Below are 25,363 nucleotides of genomic sequence, written 5' to 3' on the forward strand. Positions count from 1 at the left end.
ACTCAGATATGAAACCTTGGTTCTTGCATAAGATAAAGACAGGTGTCTCAGTCCAGGGCCTCTTCCCTGTGCTTTCTGCAGCCTTCAGACTAAAGTGATGGTCCAGCCTCACACTCCCTGGGCACATTAGTGATGTCTGCACCTCAGTGGTGCTTGTCATTGCTGCCTGAATGTCGTGGGCAGGCGTCATAGAGTTCCATCATTCTCTCTGTGTGCTTTCAGCACCTTTGAGGTGGGGCTGGCCCCCATCTCTTCAGCATCTGTGACCAATGACGCTGTGCTCCTGAAGAGGTCAGGTGCTGAAGGCTGACAAAGGATCAGGGACATTTAAAGTTTCACGGCTGCATCTCTATGATATGACCCTGATCACAGAGCGCAAGTGAGTTGCCCTCGGCCAGACAGGAGTCAGACATTCAGACAGGCTATGTGAAGATCTATGGAGTGTCCTCACTGCATGTTGTCATCATTCTCCTGGAATCGAGTACCTATTAGGGCCTCCGCTGCATCCCCATGACTGGAGCCTTATCACAGAGGATATGTGTGCTGCCATAAGCCAGACTGGAGCCAAATGTTCACAGATGCAATGTGAGGATCTATGGGGTCTCCTCACTGCATGTCGTGATCGTCCTCCACAAATCTAGAACTTACGAGGACTTCCCGAATTTGCCTGCCTTGTCTGGCCAGTGCGATGACTTCATCGAGGTCATCCTCGCCTTTGAGGATCTCCTCACCCTCATCCCCATCAATGTCCTCCTCATCGGAGCAAACCTCCAGCTCCTCCTCAGCCAGCTCCTCTTCCCGTTGCAGCACCAGGTTGTAAAGGCGACGACGATGCGTGACACCCTCTGTGGGCTATATTGCAGGGCTCCACCAGACCGATCTAGGCACTGGAACCTCATCTTCAGCTTCCCGATGGTTTGCTCCACCGAGTAGTATCATTCAATTTTATTTCAAAATTTGTACACTGATTATGAATTATGACTTTCAGCCTTTATATGACGACATGTTTCAAGAGAAGAGAGGAGTACAACACGGCTGTGTATTGTCACCAAAATTATTCAATCTGTATACAGAACAAATATTCAGAGAATTAGATGTACTTCCAAGTATAAAAATTGGAGGCAAGAAGACAACAAACTTGCTGACGACGCAGCGCTACTTGCAGTAGCAGAAGAGGTCCTATACGATATTGTAGATCAAGTAAAATCTAGAAGTTTAGAATATGGATTGAGTATGAACATCAAAAGGACAAAAACAATCATAGTCAGAAGGAATATATTAGAAGAAACTAGAATGAAAATTGAAGTGGATTGTGTTACACTGTTTGTCTTCTTAGGACAAGTGATAACAGACAATAGCAGATGCGATGACAAAATTAGGAGGATAGAGTTAGCCAAAAGTGATTTTGTGATGAAGAATGTGTTTACAACAAGAAAACTCAAGCTTGTAACAAGGAAAAAACTCATAAGATGCTACATTCTATCCACTTTCCTGTATGCCTCAGAAAGCTGGACAATAAATAAAGATCTGTGGAAGAAAATAGAGGCCTTTGAAATGTGGGTGCTTAGACGTATGCAAAAAAATCCATAACAGGCCATAAGACCCGGAAGGGGTGCTTGAAGTTGTAAGAAGATAAAGAACACTTAAAAAGTGACATCCAGAAATACAAATTTAAATAAATGATTAAATACCTAAAGAGATGTCTTCTGGAGGGCAAAGTGGAGGACAGCAGAAAGAGGGGTTGACCTAGGCATAGTTGGATGATATATGTCACAGAGCGGTTTCAGATGAGCTACAGTGCATGTGTGAGGCTGGTGCAAGTCAGGCGAGCGTGACATTCCATGGAAGCAGACCCCCTGATAGGAGTAGCTACAAGTAGCAACAGCAGCATGACATGACAAAAATCAAGGCCTTCACAGGCAAAGATGTTTATCAGAAATTACTGATGCATTCTTTGGAAAATTAGGTACAGTGTAAGATAATCTATCAAAATCCTTTCTAAAGAAATTATTAAATATCATTGAACTATCATTGAACAATAGGCATTGATTAATTCAATTTATATCAATTGTTTGTTGCAATGGAAAAAGATAATGAACATTTATTCAGCACAGATTAATGCCATCAGTCTTAAACAGTAGTCCCAATTAACATATATTCTGCAAGCAATAAAGCTTTGTGACTTTTGGTAAATACCACAGATGAAATATATGTCATATCCTGTTAGGTAATGAGTGCTCTGTTTATACCATATTCGTTAAGTAAAATGATAAAATGTATTCTAAATACTGACTTAAGTGAAAACTATATTCATGGGGTTATTGAGGATTTGATTTAGTGGTGCTGCTATGAATCCTTTCTCATTCATAGTGCCTTCTATTGTTACGTATGTGAACTCTATGAAGTGGATACAAGTAAGAAAGAACTTGCCTTTATATAGTGCCATTCATAACCTCAGCATGATGTAAAACACTTGATAGTCAATGAAGTATGTTGAAGTTACTCATTTGTTATATTGGGAAACATGGCAATAACTTGTAACCAGCAAGACCCTGCATAAGATGGTGTATTACAGCCAGATGAGAAGTGTCAGAATGGATCCCCTCCCTTTCCACCTCTTTGTTGACTGCAACAGTATTTTTAAAAGAATTTTCTTGTCAATTTGGTGAATATTTAACTGTTTAAGTGCTGTGACTGTAAAAGACACACAGACAGGTTTTCCTGTAAGTTTTAAAAGAAAAGGAAATAGTGTTTATTGTTCTCAATACCCAAAAAATAAAAAATAATATAAATGCCCAACTTCACACTCACACATGCACCCAAGGGACTTCCACACAGGCAGAAGTAGCTTACAAGGAGGGAGGGTAGTTTAAATTGTTTAAGAGTGCCCAAAAGAAAGTCAATCATGTACGGATCTTGTAGGTTGATGTTGGATGGTTTTAGGTCCTGTTCAGTGATTTTTCCTGGGTTTTGCGTAGAGACAATTTAAAGTCTTGATGGACAACCTTTGTCTTTTGCTCTGAAGTCAGCAACTATTTGGTTTACATTGAAGATGCTGCCTGTGGAGTTTAGCTGGTCAGATACGCTTGCTGAAGGCTGGAGAGAGAGGGGGGGACCACGAGTTCTCTTCTCATTGTTACCCACTAACCCACTGTCTGTGACTGACTCACTTTGGAAAAGCTGTTTCTTTTTAACACAAAGGGGTAGCTTGCTAACATGTGATCTCTTCACAATCTAGCTAGCTACTAAATATGGTCACAGCAAGCTGGGAGACCCTCGTTCAGGTCCATCGTTTATGTGTCAATTGTTTATGGTAGTGGGTTGTCTGAATGCTCTGAGCTGGAGACCCTCCTCAGTCAGGGTCCATTGTCTAAAGCGATGAGTTTAACTGATCGGTTCATACCCATCTAAATAAACAGATCTTGTCTGAATGTCTATGAGTATTTCAGGGGATGGGCCATTCACCCTTGTTTAAGCTGATTGTTCTGGTGGTGCACTTCCAGACAGCACATCTCATTTCTGGTAGCTTTGTAATTTGCAAGGCGAAGTCGTGTATATGTTCGCCACTTTAAGAACTGCCTGTTTAGGCCACTTAAAAGTACTGTTGTCAGTATTTTAAAAACTTATCCTATGGTTTTAGTGCACTCAATAAATAAAGTCATTTTTGATAAAAGCATGGTTTCACAACAGGTGCTTGAGAGGTTAGTAAGAAGAGAACTGAATAATTAAAGGTGATTAGGTGTGGTTGACGGTTCTAAAGATGGTGGGTTTGGAGGAGCAGCATGTTTGGGCACAATTATAGTATAGTAGTCTTCCCTCCTTTTTACAATTTGGAGACTTTATAACCCCAACACCTTCTTGCAAAATCATTTTGTGGCCCTTCTAATTTTTCACCTGTTTAGAGATACTGGGGGCAATTTCCCCTGGATATTTTAGGTGCTAAAGAGCCTGCCAGGTGGTCACATTGGGGTTTGAGCTTGCATTTAACATAAGACACCATTTTGTTCAAGGAATTGAAGCTTGCACCAGGAGGATTGTCAAGATAATGACTGCTACTTAAATTGCCTGCTAGTGATATTAAGGGGGCTGCAGAGTATGTGTTAAGATAGTGCTTGACCAGACACCCTCTTCTAAAAGGGACCAGTTGATTGAGAGTAAACATGTTATTGCAGAGGATTTTGCGCACTACTTCATGGCATATCACCTCTTACTGTTTGTTTACTGCTGGAGGTTTGAAGTGTGCTTTTGAAAACAATGGGGCACTTTGTCAAGACTTCACCAACACACTGTCATTCATTCTGAAAATTCTCTGAGAACTTCACCTAAAATAGGTGAGTGCTATGCAACTATATCTTATTGAAGACCCTCTAAGAGTTACCAAGAGAAAGGGAGAGATTGGTCATCAGTATCATGCTAGGGGCCCTCCTTGGTCTGCAGGAGGAATGGGAGGAGGACATGAGACCAGACAGTGAAACACTAGTTACTGCAGAAGAGAGACATGAGAGCAAGCTGGACATCTTACCCCACCCCGCTACTTCCTGTGGGTACAGGCCATCCCTCCTGTGGACCTCTTCCACCAGGATTTTCAGTGCTACATCAAAGAACCTGTGCACCCTCTCACCTGGTCCCACAGCCACCCCATTTCACACCTTTCATATCAGTGGCGACGTGTGTACCTAATCAGTATTTGAGTGTGAAAACTGCCCATTTTTAATTCAGTAGCACCAGGCAAGTTCAAATTATGGTAATCATCAATTAGGACCAAAATTGCATGCTAATATCAGACTTTTAAACTGCTGTGATTAGCACTGCACCCATTTAATGCCTGTATCTGCCCTTTCATCAAAATAACCCATTCTGGCTCTGTGCGTTTCAGTAATCCCTGTACCTCAGCTGAGAGGCCATTCTTCATGTGAGTCTAGACATTGAGTACGAGAATGGGGTTTGATTTTAAGACAAAAATAAAAATACCTGGAAAAACTCAGCAAGTCTGGCAGCATCTGCGGAGAGGAACACAGTTAATGTTTCAAGTCCGTATGTTTTTTGCTTTTATCTTTCATTTTAAGAGATCATAAAGGCAAAGCTTGAATCAATTCTCTCCTGGCATCCACACAATGCACTATCTGCAATATTTACTGAATAATGGTTAGGAGAGGAACTTTGGTTAATTTTCTCCCTTTACTTTAGGGTTGTTAAGTCTATTGTGGTGCTCAACTATTGTTCTGGCTATTATTAGCTGATTTAACACAGACTAAGAATAAAACCTGTGACATTCTGGCCTGTGTTATTTATTAGGAGATCCTCTAGCGTTTCTAACTTTGATGGTGTCTTGCAGTATGTTTTACTCAGAACTTGATTTCTTTTGGGTTCATTCAGTTTTGTTCCTGACTACAAGTCCTATGTTAATTCTTCTCATCCTACATGATTGATGCCACTTTGGCTGATGCCTTGTTTTTTCTTGCCTCTGCCAGTTTTATGCCAATCACACTTATACCCTGAAACATAAACAGAAAATGCTGACTGTGCAGAAAGTAAAAAACAGAGTTAACATTTCAAGTCCTTATGTCTCTTCTTCAGATGCTCAGAAAAAAAACAGAAGAGTCATGTGGACTTGAAACGTTAGCTCTTTTTTTTCTCCACAGATGTGGTTAGACCTGCTGGGTTTTTCCAGCATTTTCTGTTTTTGTTTCAGATTTCCGTCATCCGCAGTATTTTATTTTTACTCTTATACCCTGCTTATTCCTAAGACTATCCTGTACTCATGATAGAGCTTTTGTTAAGGTAAGTGATTGTCCTACCAAAGAAAACCGGACTTAAGAAAACTTAATTAGTAGTCCCGAAATTCAGTACCATTCATTGAATTGTACAGCAGAGAAGGAGGTTATTTGACTCCTCCTGCCTGTGTTTGCTCTTTGAACAAAATATTCCATTAGTTTCCCATAGACCTGTAAATTCTTGGTAATTATTGTAAAGACCTAGATTGACCCCACGGGACTCCCCCCATCCCCCTCGACTTCCGACAACCCTACCTCTGCTCCACCGACCTCGGACCCGACCCCTCACCTGACCTCGGACCCCCCATCCTGGACCTCGAACGCCCCCCCCCCTCTCCCCCCGTGACCTTGGACCTCCCCAGCCCCTCGACCTCGGACCACTCCCCCCAGAACTCAGACTCCCGACCTCCGGAACACCCCCCCGGCCTCTGGACCCCCACACCCCCCTCAACCTCCAGACTTCCCCGACGACCTCCAGACCCCCCCACCACAACCTCAGAACTCCCAACCTGTGGACTCCCCCCACCCCCGACCTGTGAACCCCCCCACCCCGATTTCCGGACACCCCACCCCTGACCTCTGGACCCCCCCGTTCAACCCCCAACCCCCCTCACCCCGACATCCGGACACCCTGACCTCCGGACCCCCGACCTCTGCTCCTCCCCCCCAGATCTCCCGACCCCCATCATCTCCCCCCACCCCCGACCTCCAGACCCCCACACGCCCCCCCACCCTCAGATCTCTCCAGATCCCCCAACTGCCCCCACCCCCTGACCCCCCAAGTCCCTCCCCACCAACCCTGGAAGGAATGAATGTTTGTGGAAGGGCTGCCAATCTAGTGGGCTGGCTGCATTGACCTGGAAGGTGTCAAGCTTCTTGAGTGTTGTTGGAGCTGCACTCATCCAGGCAAGTGGAGAGTATTCCATCACACTCCTGACTTGTGCCTTGAAGATGGTGGACAGGCTTTGGGGAGTCAGGAGGTGAATTACTCAATGCAGGATTCCAAGCCTCTGACCTTCTCTTGTAGCTACAGTATTTATATGGCTGGTCCAGTTCAGTTTCTGGTCTAGGATGTTTATAGTGGGGAATTCAGTGATGGTAGTGCCATTGAATGTCAAGGGGCAATTGTTAGATTCTCTCTTGTTGGAACTAGTCATTGTCTGGTACTTGTGTGGTGTGAATATTTTTTGCCACTTGTTAGCCCAAGCCTGAATATTGCCCAGGTCTTGCTGCATTTGGACATGGACTGCTCCAGTATCTGAGGAGTCGTGAATGGTGCTGAACATTGTGCAATCATCAGCGAACATCCCCACTTCTGACCTTATGATGGAAGGAAAGTCATTGATGAAGCAGCTGAAGATCGTTGAGCCTTGGACACTACCCTGGGGAACTCTTGCAGTGATGTCCTGGAACTGAGATGATTGACCTCCAACAATCACAACCATCTTCCTTTGTGCTAGATATGACTCCAATCATGAAGAAGCTGACTATACCAGGGGAGATTCTACTGTTGCGACTGATATTTTGCGAGCTGTACCAACTCAAAAACAATGTGTTCCATAACATGATGTTCATCTCAGCACTAGATTAAACCTTCCTTGAATAGGAATGGGGTTGAAATTAAAATTCTTAAAACAGAGGACTGAATGGGCTTGATGATTACCAGTAATGGAAGAATTGTGTAGATTGCTTGCTTCATTTACACTCTGGGATGGTTGACACTACACATGACTTGTTGGAAAGTATTTTCTGAGATAGACTAGTTATGTTTAGAGGACAGATTTTCTTTCATTATTTTCTTGAGTTTTTTTTCTCCTGAAACAGTCCATTTCCAGTCTGATATTGTGATATTTCCAACATCTTTGTCAGTTGAGACCTTTTTGGTGATCCCTTTATTTCAGTCAAAATGCTTCTAGCCCCATTTCAAGTGACACTCATTTTCTTTTCCCCTTGTTGTTGTGAGGAGTGGCTTAAAGCTCGGGAAACCAAGATGGAAACATTGAGAACAAGATATTGTTACCTATGAAGTAAGCTCCAGGATGAGGTGCAGTTTGCAAATAAGGGATGTGGACAAATGAGCTTTGTGAATGTCACGTGTCTGTGGTATGTTAGCATATTTCTGCTGTATACATGTCTTGTTGCTTGGCTCTTGTTAATGTCCTAAGATGATTGCTTCTTTACCACAATTTTGTGATATAATTAATTAATCTTTCTACCGGTAACAATGATTCACAGATTACTCTCATTTTACTTTCACTTAACAGTTTGACTGTTCTTTTAATAAAAGAATTTCTGGCCAGCAGTTTTAAGTCTGCAGCATACAAAAGTACAAGTGAATACTAGGGAATCAGATAGAGAATCCCATTTTTCAGATCCCGGCTCGCTGACCACAGCATGTAATTTTAAAGTTGGCGTTTTAGGTTCACTTAAAGTGCTCTATTTAAACATTAAAATATAAATATAGATGTTATATTTCAGGATATTCAACCATTTTAACAAAGATATAGGTATTATTCAAGTTGGTGTTACTTTTAATTTGAACTTGTAGAGGGGTGTGGGATGGTGGTTGATATGTATTAAAACCAGAGGGGCTGGGCTCCCTTCTGAGCAAATAAGGATTTTTAAGTCTTCTTTGTGAATCAGCCAGACATATTGCTTTGCATTAGTTCTATTAATTTTAAATAACTTCAGGAGTGCTAGAGGCCTTCAACTTGGATGGGTGGTGGACAGGTTGATTGACTACTTTACCAGCCAACCCATGGATAGTTAATGAAACAAATAGCAAGCCCTCAACTTCCTGTCTCGGGAGAATACAAACAAGCTGGGGAGACACTTGTTAGATGTCAATCCATAAATTCTGCCAAGAGACAGGTAAGGGGTTGTCCTTTAGAAGAGAGTTTTGGTCTTATTCTATGATATGGTTGAGCAAAAGAAAGTGTTACTTAGCTTGTTAAAGGGACAGCATGACATGATTTATCATCTTCATTATGAGGAGCGACTGAAAATAAGTTGATGAATGTTGAAACTTTCTGTAACTTTTACTCGGTACATTCACTCACTGACTGAAGAAGTACATACATGTTTGGATGATTATGGTATCTAGCTCTTACTACTACCAAGTGGTATCTAGCAAGTGGATCTCATACTATTGAGTCATGCTATTCTGCATCTAGAAATTAAGTACACTTCTTATCATAAGAGACATTGGTTCATTTATGGGAGAGACCATTGGGGAATTTGATCATAGAGATTAATTAGGGCAGACCTGAATTTTGTTGGAACAGGAGAGATTCACAGTTTTGCTCTGCATTTCCAGTTGCAGAAGGCATAAATATACATTAAGGTGCTTTTAAAGGGGCTGCAGTTTTTTTATGTTTATTTTTTGTGTGCCGTCACTTGCTGTGTTTTTCCCCACCCAACCCTTGGTGAATCAAGGTCAACCGCAGTATCAATAATGCTGCTGTAGTTCAGATCAGCTAACATAGCACAATCCAGGAATTGAAGCTGGAACCTTCTGGTTTACATAGGTGACAATTACTCCACATTATCAATTATACACTAAACCCTTGAAGGAGTTTAAAGCTCAATTTCAGCACAGATTGAAGTGCCTGAATTCTGAGGTAGCTGATTTCAGCACAGTTTAGGGTAGAAGTTAGTGTCACCAATGACCTCAGATGTCAGGGAAGAAAAATATCAATTCAGATTCCTCCTCCTTGATTGCTGGACAGCAATCCTTTGAGGCAATGCACAAGTATGATGTAAGGGGAAAGACAGGATTCTACTTAACAGTGAAGACTGAGTGATTGAATTGCCTATTTGTACTCGCTCCTTAGGATCAAAATAGAATGATGGCTGCTTGGGTGAAATGTTGCAGGATGACCTGTACTCATGGGATCACATCCTATAAGCGGTGAATATTTTCAAGAGAAGAGAGAGTGGGAGAAAATTGGCAGAAAATTAGAGGGAAAAATTCAGGATTTCATATTTAGTACTGTGGTCATCTTTTTTAATATTAGTAACCTTCATTAATTTAATTATAATACTTCTGAGATAAAATCGAAGAAATAAATAATATAAACCTTTTATAATGGTGTTTGTGAGATGATTTAATACTTTCTTTTACACTTTTGCTTATTTATAGTGTTCTCTTCCTTACTAAATTTCCAAAAAATTATTCTGTTATCTTTGAGAAGGAAGTTGAAAAATATAAAAGCCTTATGGTTCAGTTTGTAAAAGCACTGCCCAATGTGAAACAGATGTAAGGAAAGGGTTAAAAACAAAAAACTGCGGATGCTGGAAATCCAAAACAAAAATAGAAATACCTGGAAAAACTCAGCAGGTCTGGCAGCATCGGCGGAGAAGAACAAAGTTGTCTTCGAGTCCTCATGACCCTTCAATAGAACTAAGTAGAAATAGGAAAGGGGTGAAATATAAGCTGATTTAAGGGGGAGCGGGGAGGGGGGGAGAAGAAGGTGGGGGGGGTTTGTTGGGACAAGCAAGCAGTGATAGGAGCAGATAACCAAAATATGTCACAGACAAAAGAACAAAGAGGTGTTGAAGGTGGTGATATTATCTAAAAGAATGTGCTAATTAAGATTGGAGAGCAGGACAAGCAAGGTAGCTCTAGTGGGGGTGGGGTGAAATAAACCATGGGTGGAATACACTTAAAAATAATGGAAATAGGTGGGAAAAGAAAAATCTATATAAATTATTGGAAAAAACAAAAGGGAGGGGGAAGAAACGGAAAGAGGGTGGGGATGGAGGAGGGAGTTCAAGATCTAAAGTTGTTGAATTCAATATTCAGTCCAGAAGGCTGTAAAGTGCCTAGTCGGAAGATGAGGTGCTCTTCCTCCAGTTTGCATTGAGCTTCACTGAAACAATGCAGCAAGCCAAGGACAGACATGTGGGCCAGAAAGCAGGGTGCAGTGTTGAAATGGCAAACGACAGGGAGGTCTGGGTCATTCTTGCGGACAGACCGAAGATGTTCTGCAAAGCGGTCGCCCAGTCTGCGTTTGGTCTCTCCAATGTAGAGGAAACCGCATTGGGAGCAATGAATGCAGTAGACTAAGTTGGGGGAAATGCAAGTGAAATGCTGCTTCACTTGAAAGGAGTGTTTGGGCCCTTGGACGGTGAGGAGAGAGGAAGTGAAGGGGCAGGTGTTGCATATTTTGCGTTTGCATGGGGTGGTGCCATAGGTGGGGGTTGAGGAGTAGGGGTGATGGAGGAGTGGACCAGGGTGTCACGGAGGGAACGATCCCTACGGAATGCCACCAGGGAGGGTGAAGGGAAGATGTGTTTGGTGGTGGCATCATGCTGGAGTTGGCAGAAATGGCGGAGGATGATCCTTTGAATGCGGAGGCTGGTTGGGTGATAAGTGTTAAAAGGAAAGGGTTAATGAGTTCAGAGCAATGGAAATGGGGTGGGTGCAAAAGGTGCTAATTACATTGATATCTGTTAATGTGAGTGATACTACTGAATGGAATAGAATCATTCACATTGAAATAGCACAGACCATCACAGCAAACTGACTTAAATTAGATGGGTGCAATACTTGCTAATTACGTTGATGCTTATTAATGGCAGTGACAATGCTGAAGAGAATAGGACAATTTACATTGAGATAATCACAGCAAACTGATCGAAGCCAGACAGGTAATCACAGTGGAACAGGAAGAAGTCCTTACATGGCTGAGCCAATAGAAATTAACTTGGAAATGTGCTAACCAACCAACAGCCGATCTTGCATCCAACTAACCAATCCCACGCAGAAGATATTGTGTATGAGTTTTTCTAAAACTATTCTGCCTATAAACACCTGAAAAATGCACCCAAGGTGAGCAGCTGTAGAAAGAAGACAGAAGAAATGAGTTGAAGGGAAGAGCCTTGGTGAACCAAGCAGGAAGATTTCAGTCAAACATCACTCCTAAGTGAATAAAAACAGAAAATGCTGGAAAAACTCAACAGGTCTGACAACATCTCTGGAGAGAGAAACAGAGTTAATGTTTTGAGTCTGTATGACCCTTCTTCAGAGCTGAAGGGAGGGGGGTGGAGTAGGTGAAGCTGGATAGAAGGCCAGTGATGGGTGGGGGCTAAGGAGAGGTTGACAAAGATGTCGTGGACAAAAAGACAAAGGGAGTGTTAATGGTAGTGGTAAGGGCTGAAGGAGGTGTTGATAGTGGTAAAAAGGTAAGAAAGCAGAATGTGTTAATAGCAGAACAAGGCTAAGCACTCTGTGAAAGAATAACATGGAACAAGTAACAGATGACCCTTTTGGGATGGGGTGGGGGCAGTGGTTGGGGGGGGCGGTAAGGATAAAAAAGGATAAAACAATGAATAAAAATGAAAATAAGTGGATAGAAATAAAGATTTAAAAAGGGGTGAAGATAGAGGAGAGAATTCATGGTCTGAAGTTGTTGAACTCTATGCTAAGTCCAGAAGGCTGTGAAGTTCCTAATTGCAAGATGAGTTTGCGTTGGGCTTCATTGGAATATTGCAGCAGGCCAAGGATGGACATGTGGGCATGACAGCAGGATGTTGTGTTGAAATGGCAAGCGACAGGGAGGTCTGGGTCATGCTTGTAGACTGACCGAAGGTGTTCTGCAAAGCAGTCTGCATTTGGCGTCCCCAATGTAGAGGAGACTGTATTGGGAGCAGCAAATGCAGTAGACCAAATTGAAGGAGGTGCAAGTGCAAACCCTAACATGGCTCTGGGAGGGAGGGAGGGGAAGGTGTGAGGGAAGCGGCGTGGAGATGGGTCAGACACGGTTAAGGGACTTGTCAGCACAGTGAATGGGAAGCCTCGGTTAAGGAAGAAATGTCAGAAGCGCTGTTTTGGAAAGTGGTATCATTGGAACAGATGCGACGGAGGCAAATGAACTGAGAGAATGGGATGGAGTCCTTACAGGAAGCGGGGTGTGAGGAGCTGGAGTCGAGGTAGCTGTGAGAGTTGGTGGGCTTGTGATGAATATTGGTGGACAGTCTATCACCAGAAATTGAGACAGAGAGGAGAAGGAAGGGAAGGGAAGTGTCGGAGATGGGTCACGTGAAGGTGATAGAGGGATGGAAACTTGAAGCAAAATTGTTAAATTTTTCCAGGCCCAGGTGAGAGCATGATGCGGCACCAAAATAGTCTTTGATGTAAGAAGAAAGTGTTGCGGGAGGGGGCTTGAGTAGGACTGGAACAAGGAATGTTCCACATATCCCATAAAGAGACAGGCATCACTGGGACCCAGGCAGGTACCCATAGCCAAACCTTTTATTTGGAGGAAGTGAGACAAATGTAAGGAGAAATTGTTCAGTGAGAGAACAAGTTAAGCCAGGTGGAGGAGAGTGGTGATGGATAGGGATTGTTTGGGCTCCTGTTCAAGGAACAACTACAGTCCTCTCAGATTGACCACTGAGGGGTAACTGTATGATTTAATTGAAATGGTTTTTTTTAGAATTGTCAATAAAAATGTTGGATTAGTATGGGATTGTGACAATTGTTTCTGAATCTAAGAAAGAGGTAAAATCACCTACATAGGGCCATACAGGTCAGGAAGCTTTAAGGTATAATCCTGATCTGTGCTGAGTTAGGTGATTTCACCAGGATAACTTTGGACCCAATGGACTAGTGAGGGCAGAACTTGGCAAGGATTTCCACTCCAGGCTCCTGCAGTCCATGTTTAGATGTTTAATAGTAGATTTGGGTGAGATATTAGGTGGGTTCGAATTGTACCTCAGCAGGGATTGGCACCTTCAATGGGTGCAGGTGTGCAAAACAAGAGAAAATAAACAAATATATGCAGCACATTATCATAAAAAACACACATATTGAAATTACAAAACAAATTAATTTGACACATTTGTATGATAAAGGTACATTTTCTAGAAATACAGGAACAAATAATGCACAGACCCTAAGCAGGACCCACCAGCAATATATAGCTAGAACCAATGTGGCTTCAATAAAAACACTCCTACAGAAATGATTGAGTGTAGCTTAATCAGTATTTTAAGGTGGCAGGCTGAGCTGAGATAAATAATTTCACAATACTTCCCAGTAACAGTGGCTATTGAAATGTGAGCTGAAGCTGAAAGTTAGAACAGTAGGAACTGTTAAATTCTCATATGCATAATAGCTGATTGTCACTTGTTATTACTAGGCATGTCTCAAGAGAAAAACAAGGGAGGAAAGTCTAAAGGATGATTTCTTACATTTTAAAATTCTCAGCGTGCTTGAGAGGCCGATGATGTGAATGGGGTTGGCTGCTATTCTGATCGTGTGTGTGGTAGAGAAAGAGAAGTTCTTATTTGACTTAGCTCAATGATGTCACTATACTTGCAGTGTAATTACCATACCTAGTGGAAACCAACAGGCATGCAACTTTTATGGAATATGTGTTTTGAGTTTTCGCAAGAACATAAAGAAAAGAAGAATTAAGAGCAGGAGTAGGCAATTGGCTCCTCTAGCCTGCTCTGCCATTTTATAAGGTCATGTCTGATCTGATCATGGCCTCCACTCCACTTTTGTCTGCTCCCCATAACCCTTAACTCCCTTGCTGAGCAAAAGTCTATCTAACTCCGTCTTGAGCATATTCAATGACCTAACCTCACTGCTCTCTGGGGAAGAGAATTCTACAGACTAATGAACCTCAGAGAAAATATTTCTCCTTATCTCAGTCTTAAATGTTTTAAAATTGTTTTAAAACTGTGTCCTTTGGTTCTAGACTCCACCACAAGGGGAAACATTCTCAGAGTATCCACCCTGTCAGGTCCTCTTAGGATCTTTTATGTTGCGATAAGATCACCTCATTCTTCTAAACTTCAATGGGTATAGGCCTAACCCACTCAAAGTTTTCTAATAAGATAACACATGCATCCCAGGAATCAGTCAAGGGAACCTTCTCTGAACTGCTAATGCAGTTTCTTAAGTAAGGAGACCAAAACTATACATAGTACTCCAGATGTGGTATCACCAGCATCCTGTACAAATGTAGCATAAATCCCCTAATTTTATTCTTGATTCCCCTTGCATTAAACACTAATATTCCATTTGCCTACCTAATCATTTGCTGTGGCTGCATACCAACTTTTGTATTTCACCAGGACACCCAAATGCCACTGTATCATTGAGTTCTGCAGTATCTTTCCATTCCAGTAAAACACTGCTTTCCTATTTTTCCTACCAAAGTGAACAATTTCACATTTTCCCACATTATACTCCATCTACCAATATTTTGCCTGCTCACTTAACCTATCTAAATTCCTTTGTTAACTCTTTATGTCCTCTTGACGGCTCACTTTCCTACCTATCTTTGTGTCATCAGCAAATTTAGCTACCATACCTTCAGCCCCTTCATCCAAGTAATTAATATAGATTGTAAATAGCTGAGGACCCAGCAAAGATCATTGTGGTACTCCAAAAGTAATAGTTTGCAACCCAAAAATGACCCATTTATCCTTTCTCTCTGTTAGCTAACCAATTCTCTATCCATGTTAATATCATTACCCCCTACACCACGAGTGCAGTAACCTGTGATGTGGCACCTTTTTGAATGCTTTTGGAAATCCGTGTATGCCACATCTGCAGGCTCCCCTTTATTCACTTCGCTTGTTACTTCTTCAAAACTGTAATAAATTAGTTAAACATGATTTCCCTTTCACAAAGACATATTGACTCTGCTTGACCACATTATGATTTAATAATGGAGGCGAAGGAACTGAGAGAATGGGATGGAGTCCTTACAGGAAGCGGAGTGTGAGGAGCTGTAGTCGAGGTAGCTGTGGGAATCGGTAGGCTTGTAATGGATATTGGTGGACAGTCTATCACCAGAAATTGAGACAGAGAAGTCAAGTAAAGGAAGGGAAGAGAAGTGTCAGAGATGGACCATGTGAAAATGATGGCGGGATGGAGATTTGAAGCAAAATTAATAAATTTTTCCAGGTCCCGATGAGAGCATGAAGCAGCACCGAAGTAATCACCGGAGAAAGAGTTGTGGGAGGGGGCTGGAGTAAGATTGGAACAAGGAATGTTCCACATACCCCATAAAGAGACAGGCATAGCTGGGGCCCATGCGGGTACCCATAGCCACACCTTTTATTTGGAGGAAGTGAGAGGAGTTAAAGGAGAAATTGTTCAGTGTGAGAACAAGTTCAGCCAGATGCAGGAGAGTAGTGGTGGATGGGGATTGTTCGGGCCTCTGTTCGAGGAAGAAGCTGAGAGCCCTCAGACCATCCCGGTGGGGGATGGAGGTGTAGAGGGATTGGACGTCCATGGTGAAGAGGAGGCGGTTGGGGCCAGGGAACTGGAAATTGTTGATGTGACGTAAGGTGTCAGAGGAATCATGGATGTAGGTGGGAAGGGACTGGACAAGGGGAGAGAGAAGGGGGTCAAGATAGCGAGAAATGAGTTCCGTGGGGCAGGAACAGACTGACAAATCGGTCTGCCGGGACAGTCCTGTTTGTGGATTTTGGGTAGGAGGTAGAAGCGGGCCGTCCGAAGTTGGGCGACTATCAGGTTGGAAGCTGTGGGAGGAAGATCTCCAGAGGAGATGAGGTCAGTGACAGTCCTGGAAACAATGGCTTGATGTTCAGTGGTGGGGTCATGGTCCAGGGAGAGGTAGGAGGAAGTGTCTGCGAGTTGATGCTCCGCCTCTGCGAGGTAGAGGTCAGTGCGCCAGACAACAACAGCACCTGCTACCTCGACTACAGCTCCTCACACCCCGCTTCCTGTAAGGACTCCATCCCATTCTCTCAGTTCCTTCGCCTCCGTCACATCTGTTCTGATGATGCTACCTTCAAAAACAGTTCCTCTGACATGTCCTCCTTCTTCCTTAACCGAGGTTTTCCACCCACGGTAGTTGACAGGGCCCTCAACCATGTCCGGCCCATCTCCCGCGCATCTGCCCTCATGCCTTCTCCTCCCTCCCAGAAACATGATAGGGTCCCCCTTGTCCTCACTTATCACACCATCAGCCTCCACATTCAAAGGATCATCCTCCGCCTTTTCTGCCAACTCCAGCATGATGCCACCACCAAACACATCTTCCCTTCACCCCTCCTGGCAGCATTCCGTAGGGATCGTTCCCTCTGTGACACCCTGGTCCACTCCTCCATCACCCCCTACTCCTCAACCCCCACCTACGGCACCTCCCCATGCAAACACAAAAGATGCAACACCTGCCCCTTCTCTTCCTCTCTCCTCACCATCCAAGGGCCCAAACACTCCTTTCAAGTGAGGCAGCATTTCACTTGCATTTCCCCCAACTTAGTCTACTGCATTCATTGCTCCCAATGCAGTTTCCTCTACACTGGAGAGACCAAACGCAGACTGGGCGACCGCTTTGCAGAACACCTTCGGCCTGTCCGCAAGAATGACCCAGACCTCCCTGTCTCTTGCCCACATGTCTGTCCTTGGCTTGCTGCATTGTTCCAGTGAAGCTCAGCGCAAACTGGAGGAACAGCACCTCATCTTCCGACTAGGCACTTTACAGCCTTCCAGACTGAATATTGAATTCAACAACTTTAGATCTTGAACTCCCTCCTCCATCCCCACCCTCTTTCCGATTTTCCCCCCTCCTTTTTGTTTTTTCCAATAATTTATATAGATTTTTCTTTTCCCACCTATTTCCATTATTTTTAAATGTATTCCACCCATGGTTTATTTCACCCCACCCCCACTAGAGCTACCTTGCTTGTCCTGCTCTCCAATCTTAATTAGCACATTCTTTTAGACAATATCACCACCTTCAACACCTCTTTGTTCTTTTGTCTGTGACATCTTTTGGTTATCTCCTCCTATTACTGGCTGCTTTTACCAACAACCCCCCCCTCCCCTTCTTTCCACCCCCCCCGCCCCCCTTAAACCAACTTATATTTCACCCCTTTCCTATTTCTACTTAGTTCTGTTGAAGGGTCATGAGGACTTGAAACGTCAACTTTGTTCTTCTCCACCGATGCTGCCAGACCTGCTGAGTTTTTCTAGGTATTTCTGTTTTTGTTTTGGATTTCCAGCATCCGCAGTTTTTTGTTTTTATATCTATCAATATCAATCTTGACTATACTCAATTGCGGAGCATCCACAACTCTCTGTAGTAGACAATTTCAAAGATTCACAATCTTCAGAGTGAAGATATTTCTCCTCATCTCAGTCCTAAATGGTTGAGACCTTATCCTGAAACCGTGCCACTGTGTTCTGGATTGCCCAGCTAGAGGAAACAATCTCTCAATGTCAAGCCCCTTCAGAGTGTTATATGTTTCAATGAGATCACCTGCATTAATTTCTTTTTTTATTCCATCATGCAATGAGGATATCACTGGCAAAGTCACCATTTGTTGCACATACCTAATTGCCCTTGAGAAGGTGTTGGTGAGCCACCTTCTTGAACCTCTGCAGTACATGTGGTGCAGGTACACCCAAAATGTCCCTGGGAAGGGAGATCCAGGGTTTTGATCGCATGACAATGAAGGAATGTCGATATAGTTCTAAGTCCGGATGGCGTGTGGCTTGGAGTGGAACTTGCACGCAGTAGTGTTCCCATGTATCTGCTGTCCTTGCCCTTCTATGCGGTAGAGTTTGGAGCTTTGGAAGATACTGTTGAAAGAGCCTTGGTGAACTGACAGGGTGCATCTTGCTGCCACTGTACATCAGTGGTGGAGAGGATGGAATTTAAATTTGTGGGTGGGGTGCCAATCAAGCAGTCGCTTTGGCCTGGATATTTTCAAGCTTCTTGAATGTTGATGAAGCTGCACTCATCCGGGCAGGTGGAGAGTATTCCGTCGCACTCCTGACTTGTGCCTTGTAGATGGTGGACAGGCTTTAGGAAGTCAGGAGGTGATTTACTCACCGCAAGATTCCTAACCTCTCACCTGCTCTTGTAACCACAGTATTTATATTGCTGGTCCAGTTCAGTTTCTGGTCAATGGTAACCCCCAGGATGTTGATAGTGGGGGTTTAGCAATAGTAATGCCATTGAATATCAAGGGGTGATGGTTAGATTCTCTCTTGTTGGAGGTGGTTATTGCCTGGCACTTGAATAGCGTGAATGTTACTTGCCACTTGTCAGCCCTAGGCTGAATATTGTCCAGGCCTTGCTGCATATGGTCATGGACTGCTTCAGTATCTGAGGAGTCACAAATGGTGCTAAACATTGTGCAATCATCTGCAAACATCCCCACTTCTGAACTTATGATGGAAGGTAGGTCATTGCTCAAACCATTGAAGATGGTTGTGCCGAGGACACCCTTCTGAGGAACTCCTGCGATGATGTCCTGGGACTGAGATGATTGACCTCCAAAAATCACAACCATCTTCCTTTGTGCAAGGTATGACTTCAACTAGTGGAGAGTTTTCCCCTGATTCCCATTGATTCCAGTTTTGCGAGGGTACCTTGCTGCCAGACTCAGTCAAATGCTGCCTTGATGTCAAGGGCAGTTAGCCACACCTCACCTCTTGAGTTTAACTCTTTTGTCCATGTTTGGGCCAAGGCTATAATGAAGTCAGGAGCTGAGTGGCCCTGGAGGAACCCAAACTGAGACCAGTGTGCAAGTTATTGCTAAGCAAGCACTGTCGACAACCCCTTCCATCACATAGCTGATGATCAAGAGTAGACTGAAGGGGCTGTATTTGGCTGGGTTGGATTTGCCCTGCTTTTTGTGGACAGGACATACCTGGGCAATTTTCCACATTGCTTGGTAGATGCTACTTTTGTAGCTGTACTGGAACATCTTGGCTGGGGGCACAACAAGTTCTGGAGCCCAATTCCTATTGCAAGAATGTTGTGAGGGCTCATTGCCTTTGCAGCATCTAGTGCCTTCAGCTATGTCTTGATATCATATGGCGTGAATCAAATTGGCTGAAGACTGGCATCTGTGATCCTGGGGACTTCCAGAAGAGGCCAAGATGAATCAACCACTCAGCATTTCTGGCTGAAGATTGTTGCAAATGCTTCAGCCTTATCTTTTGCACAGATGTGCTGAGCTTTCCCATCATTGAGGATGGGGATATTTGTGAAGCTTTCTCCTCCTCCTGTTGTTTAATTGTCCACCACCATTCATGACTGGATGTGGCAGGACTGCAGAGCTTAGATCTGACCTGTTTGTCGTGGGAATGCTAAACTATTTGCATGCTGTTTTCATTGTTTGGCATGCAAATAAGTCCTGTGTTGTAGCTTCACCAGGCTGACACCTCGTTTTTAGGTATGCCTGGTGCTGCTCCTGGCATGCCCTCCTGCACTCTTCATTGAACCAGGTTGATCCTTTGGCTTGGTGGTAATGTTAGTGGGGGGATATGTTGGGCCATGAGATTACAGATTGTGCTTGAGTACAGCTTTGCTACTGCTGATGGTCCATGGTGCTTCATGGATGCCCAGTTTTGAATTGCTAGATCTGTTCAAAATCTATCCCATTAAGCACGGTGGTGGGTAGTGCCACAGAACACAATGGAGAGTATCCTCAATATGAAAATGTGACTACATCTTCACAAGGATTGTGTGGTGGTCACTCCTACCAATTCTGTCATGAACAGGTGCATCTATGACAGATAAGAATGGTGAGGACAAAGTCAAGTAGGTTTTTCCCTTTTGTTGGTTCCAACACCATCTGCCGCAGACCCAGTCTAGCAGCTATGTCCTTAGGACTCTGCTTGCTCGGTCAGTAGTGGTGCTACCGGGCCATTCTTGCTGATGGACATTGAAGTACCCCACCCAGAGTCCATTCTGTACCCTTGCCACCCTTAATGCTTTTTCTAATTGGTGTTCAACATGGAGGAGCACTGCTCATCAGATGAGGGTGGTAATAGGTGATAATCAGCAGGATGCTTCCTTGCCCATGTTTGACTTGATGCCATGAGACTTGGGGTCTGGAGTCAATGTTGAGAATTCCTAGGGCAACTCCTTCTTGCCAGTGGGACAGGACATACACAGGGATGGTGTCAGTGGTGTGTGGGATGTAAAATGTAAGAAATGATTTGATGAAAATGATTGTCGGGCTGTTGCTTGATTAGTCTGTGAGACAGCTCTCCCAGTTTTGGCACAAGCTTCCAAATGTTAGTAAAGAAGACTTTGCAGGGTTGACAGGTCTGGGTGTGCCATTGAGTTTGCAGATCTACCTGTACCACGTGGCAGATTTCATTGAGCACCTCCTTAATAAAACACACACGTTGCACACAATGAACTGAATTTTGTTGGGGTGGCGTGGCCCCAGTGATTGGCTGGAAATCTTGGCCATTTAGGGGTGCCCTGCTACTATTTTATGCCCATTTTGCAGCTCATGAGCTTCCGGCAGGGTTCTTTTAAGGGACAAGAGGCCACTTCCAAAGAGCTGCCAGCCAATTGGAGGGCCGAAAGCCCTCAGTCCCCGCAGTGCTACTGGGAGCAGTGGCCACTGCTAGAACGGCACCCTGCCAAGAGCTATCAGAGACATAGGAAGAGGCCTTTAATTGGTCACTTAGGTGGCACAATTGGCATCTGGGTGGGAAGGCCATCCTCCACCTTCCCCACCACTGGCAGAATGCAATGGTGGTGGGAAGGTGATAGGTACTCCGCCCCCTCCCGATTTTGCATTCAACCGCCTGACTCCTGCCCCACTCCTGCAGGCCTCATATAATTTAGCCCACTGTTCCTCCTCAAAGTTGAGATAGAAAAGGGTCTCCCTGAAGACCCTGGGTGGATATGACCTTCTGCTGAGAGTCCTTCTCCCCTCATCCTCCTCCCATTGCGTCATCTCTGCTTATCCTCCCTGTCTTGCAGCGTCCATGACTGAGGGTATGTGGTGTGAGCGGAACCTTTGAAGTCCAAGCCGAGATTTTCATTTCCTGCCACACAATTTCTGATGGACTTTAGCAACTTTAAGTAGCAATACATGGTTCCAAACGCTTGCACTAACTCAGCAGCCCATAGAAATCAATCATCCACTAATCTGACCAACACTTCACCTTTTACTTCAGTACTTTTGGATTCAACATTGAGCGAAACAATTTCAGTTCATAGCCTCTGTCCCCATTTTTTTTCAGACAGCAGCTATTGGCAATGATTATGCTATTCCCATCTACACCACCTCAAGATCCATCTTTACTTGTCCTATTAGCATCACCTTTTGCCTTGTACAATCATCATTCCTTTTGTCGTTGAGGACTGACTTTTAATATTTGTACCTGCTCACAGCAGGGGATGTTGGCAGTAAGTTGGGAATCCAAAATGGACTGGGATTCTCTATGGTTCTTTAACTAAGCCACACAAATAGCACCAATTCGCGCAGGAGGGCATGATCACAACCCACACCTGACTGTTGCACCCTCAGTATCTAAAGGGACCCTGATGAGGGACAGAGTGGAACCGTCCTACAACTAACAAGTGAAACAACAACTGAAGTGATGAATCCTCAAAGAGGAAAGGTTACATCCATCTGTTGGAATGGTGGGCTACAAGGGGTCAGACATTTTTTTTCCCAGCTTACAGAAGAAAGCTGCCTCTGAAACTGAGTAGATGTGTCTGCAAGTGGTTAAGCAGGTGAGCAGCAGGTGTGTGATCCCTTGCTCATGGATACTGTGCTGCAAGAGGTTCAATGACCTCCTCCAGAGTAGGAAAGGTGTATAGCATACCTCATTCAATTACCACCCATCCCCCTCACTTTGACTTCCCCAGCCTTCTCCTGAAAAATAAACTCCTCAAACTGACACCTTGCAGCTCTATATATTCTTCTCTCTAGAGGCACCTCCTCACCTCCTAACCTGAACAGCCACCACCCTCACCTTATTGCCATCTCACACCCATCCCTCACTGTAACCCTACACAAAAGTTGTCATTCCATCAGCTCAACACATTCCATTTCTGCTACTCATAATTCGCTTCTGTGATCTCTTCTCCTGCAAGAAGAGGAAGAACACCAGGGAAGGGAAGAGAACCAAGGGAAGGTCTTCATTCATAGCCACGCACAGTAGAGGAGGAGAAAGCACTGGAGTTAAACAGAGTTTCAAAATGCATAGCCATTGCTAATGGAGGGATTAGGTCTCCCAGATATCTGGTAGAATTTGACATCACACAGCCTCATACTTAGCTTGTATGATCAGGTGGGTAGATAAGTGGCAAATGGAATTTAATCTAGCGAAGTGTGAGGTGATGCATTTGTGGAGGTCAAACAAGGCAATGGATTACAAAATAAATGGGAGGATAATGAGGTGTATAGAGAAAAGGAGGGACCTTGGAGTGAATGTCCATAGATCCCTGAAGGTAGCAGGACAGGTTGATAAGGTGGTAAGAGGGCATATAGAATCCTTTTATTTATTAGTCGAGGCATAGCATATAAGAGCTGGGAGGCTATGCTGGAACTATATAAAACATTATTTAGGCCACAACTTGAGCACTGTGTGCAGTTCTGGCCGCCTCATTACTGAAAGGATGTAATTGCATTAGAGAGGGCACAGAGGAGATATACGAGGATGTTGCCAGGACTGGGAAAGTGCAGCTATGAGGAAAGATTGGATAGTGCTGGGGTTGTTCTCCTTGGAACAGAGAAGGCTGAGGGGAGATTTGATTGAAATGTTCAAAATTGTGAGGGGCCTGAATAAAGTGGGTGGGGTCTGTTTACTTTAGCAGAGCATTCAGTGACTGGGGGGGCATAGATTTAAAGTGATTGGCAGAAAGATTAGAGGGGAATTGAGGAAACAGTTTTTCATCCAGAGGTTTGTAGGGGTCTGGAACTCACTGCCTGAAAGGATAGTAGAGGCAGAGACCCTCAACTCATATAAATATAAATTTATATAAAGGATATGCACCTCAGGTGCCAGAACCTGCAGGGCTTTGGATCCAATGCTGGGAAGTGGGCTTAGGCTGGGTGGCTCGTTTTTCATCCGGCACAGACACGATGGGCCAAGTGGCCTGTTACTGAGCTGTAAAATTTCTAGGATTCTGTCAGCTGCCACTGAAATATAATATGCACAATACTGGCTTTGAACCCTTTCACCTTGCCAGTTCTAATTCATGATTTTCCATCTCCCCAAGGTTCTTCAAGTGTCACCTAGGAGCTGGTAACAGAGGGGGTAAAGGTCATGTACTGTTTAGGAAGCACTGTCAGGCTCATGTATGCACCTTGAGTTGGTGAAGAGTGCACCTCTGTGGGGTCACCAAGGCAGGTAGCTTTGTTGTCACATGGTGAGCCACACATCACAAGTGAGCAGGGGCAGGTGTTGGACACAGGGATAGCAGTGGAGAATCTTTGTCAGAGGATATAAAACCCTCCATGCTTTGTTCACCTGGACCCAGATTCTAAGCCTCAAGAATCATTGACAAAGAGGACTATTCTAAAACAGCAGCAGATGGTGTATAAGATGTACATGAAAAGCAGGACAAATCCAACATGGCCAATTACAGCCCCATCAGTCTACTCTCGATCATCAGTAAAGTAATGGTAGGGGTAATCAACAGTGCTATCGAGTGGCACTTGCTTAGCAATAACCTGCTCACTGATGCCCAGTTTGGATTCTGTCAGGGCCACTCAGCTCCTGACCTCATTACAGCCTTGGATCAAACATGGACAAAAGAGCTGAACTCCTGAGGTGAGGTGAGAGTGACTGCCCTTGACATCAAGGCAGCATTGACTGAGTGTGATATCAAGGAGCCCTAGCAAAACTGGAGTCAAAGGGAATTGGAGAAAACTCTCTGCTGGTTGGAGTCATACCTAACACAAAGGAAGGTGGATGTGGTTGTTGGTCAGTCATCTCAGCTCCAGGACATCACTGCAGGAGTTCCTCAGGGTAGTGTCCTAGGCCCAACCACCTTCAGATGCTTCATCAATGACCTTCCTTCCATCATAAGGTCAGAAGTGGGGATGTTCGCTGATGATTGCACAATGTTCAGCACCATTCGCTACTCCTCAGATACTGAAGTAGTCCATGTTCAAATGCAGCAAGACCTGGACAATATCCAAGCTTGGGCTAACAAGTGGCAAGTAACATTCTTACCACACAAGTGTCAGTCAATGACCATCTCCAACGAGAGAATCCAACTATCGCCCCTTGATGTTTAATGGCATTACCATCACTGAATCCCCCACTATCAACATCCTGGGGGTTACCATTGACCAGAAACTGAACTGGACCAGCCATTTAAATACTGTGGCAACAAGAATAGGTCAGAGGCTAGGAATTGTGTGATGAATAACTCACCTCCTGTCTCCCCAAAGCCTATCCGCCATCTACGAGGCACAAGTCAGAATTTGATGGAATACTCCTCACTTGCCTGGATGAGCACAGCACCTACAGCATTGAAGAAGCTGGACACTGTCCAGGACAAAGCAGTCCGCTTGATTGGTACCACATCCACAAACATTCACTCCCTCCACCACCAATGCAGAGTAGCAGCAGTGTGTACCATCTACAAGATGCACTGCAGGAATTCACAAGGCTCCTGAGACAGCATCTTCCAAACCCACAACCACTACCACCTAGGAGGACAAGGGCAGCAGATAGATGGGGGCACCACCACCTGGAAGTTCCTCTCCAAGTCACTCACCACCCTGACTTAGAAATACATTGCCGTTCCTTCACTGTCGCTGGGTCAAAATCCTCGAACTCCCTTCCTAACAGCACTTTGGGTGCACCTACACCACATGGA

Source organism: Cetorhinus maximus, chromosome 2, assembly GCF_964194155.1.
Source record: "Cetorhinus maximus chromosome 2, sCetMax3.hap1.1, whole genome shotgun sequence".
Taxonomy (NCBI): Eukaryota; Metazoa; Chordata; class Chondrichthyes; order Lamniformes; family Cetorhinidae; genus Cetorhinus; species Cetorhinus maximus.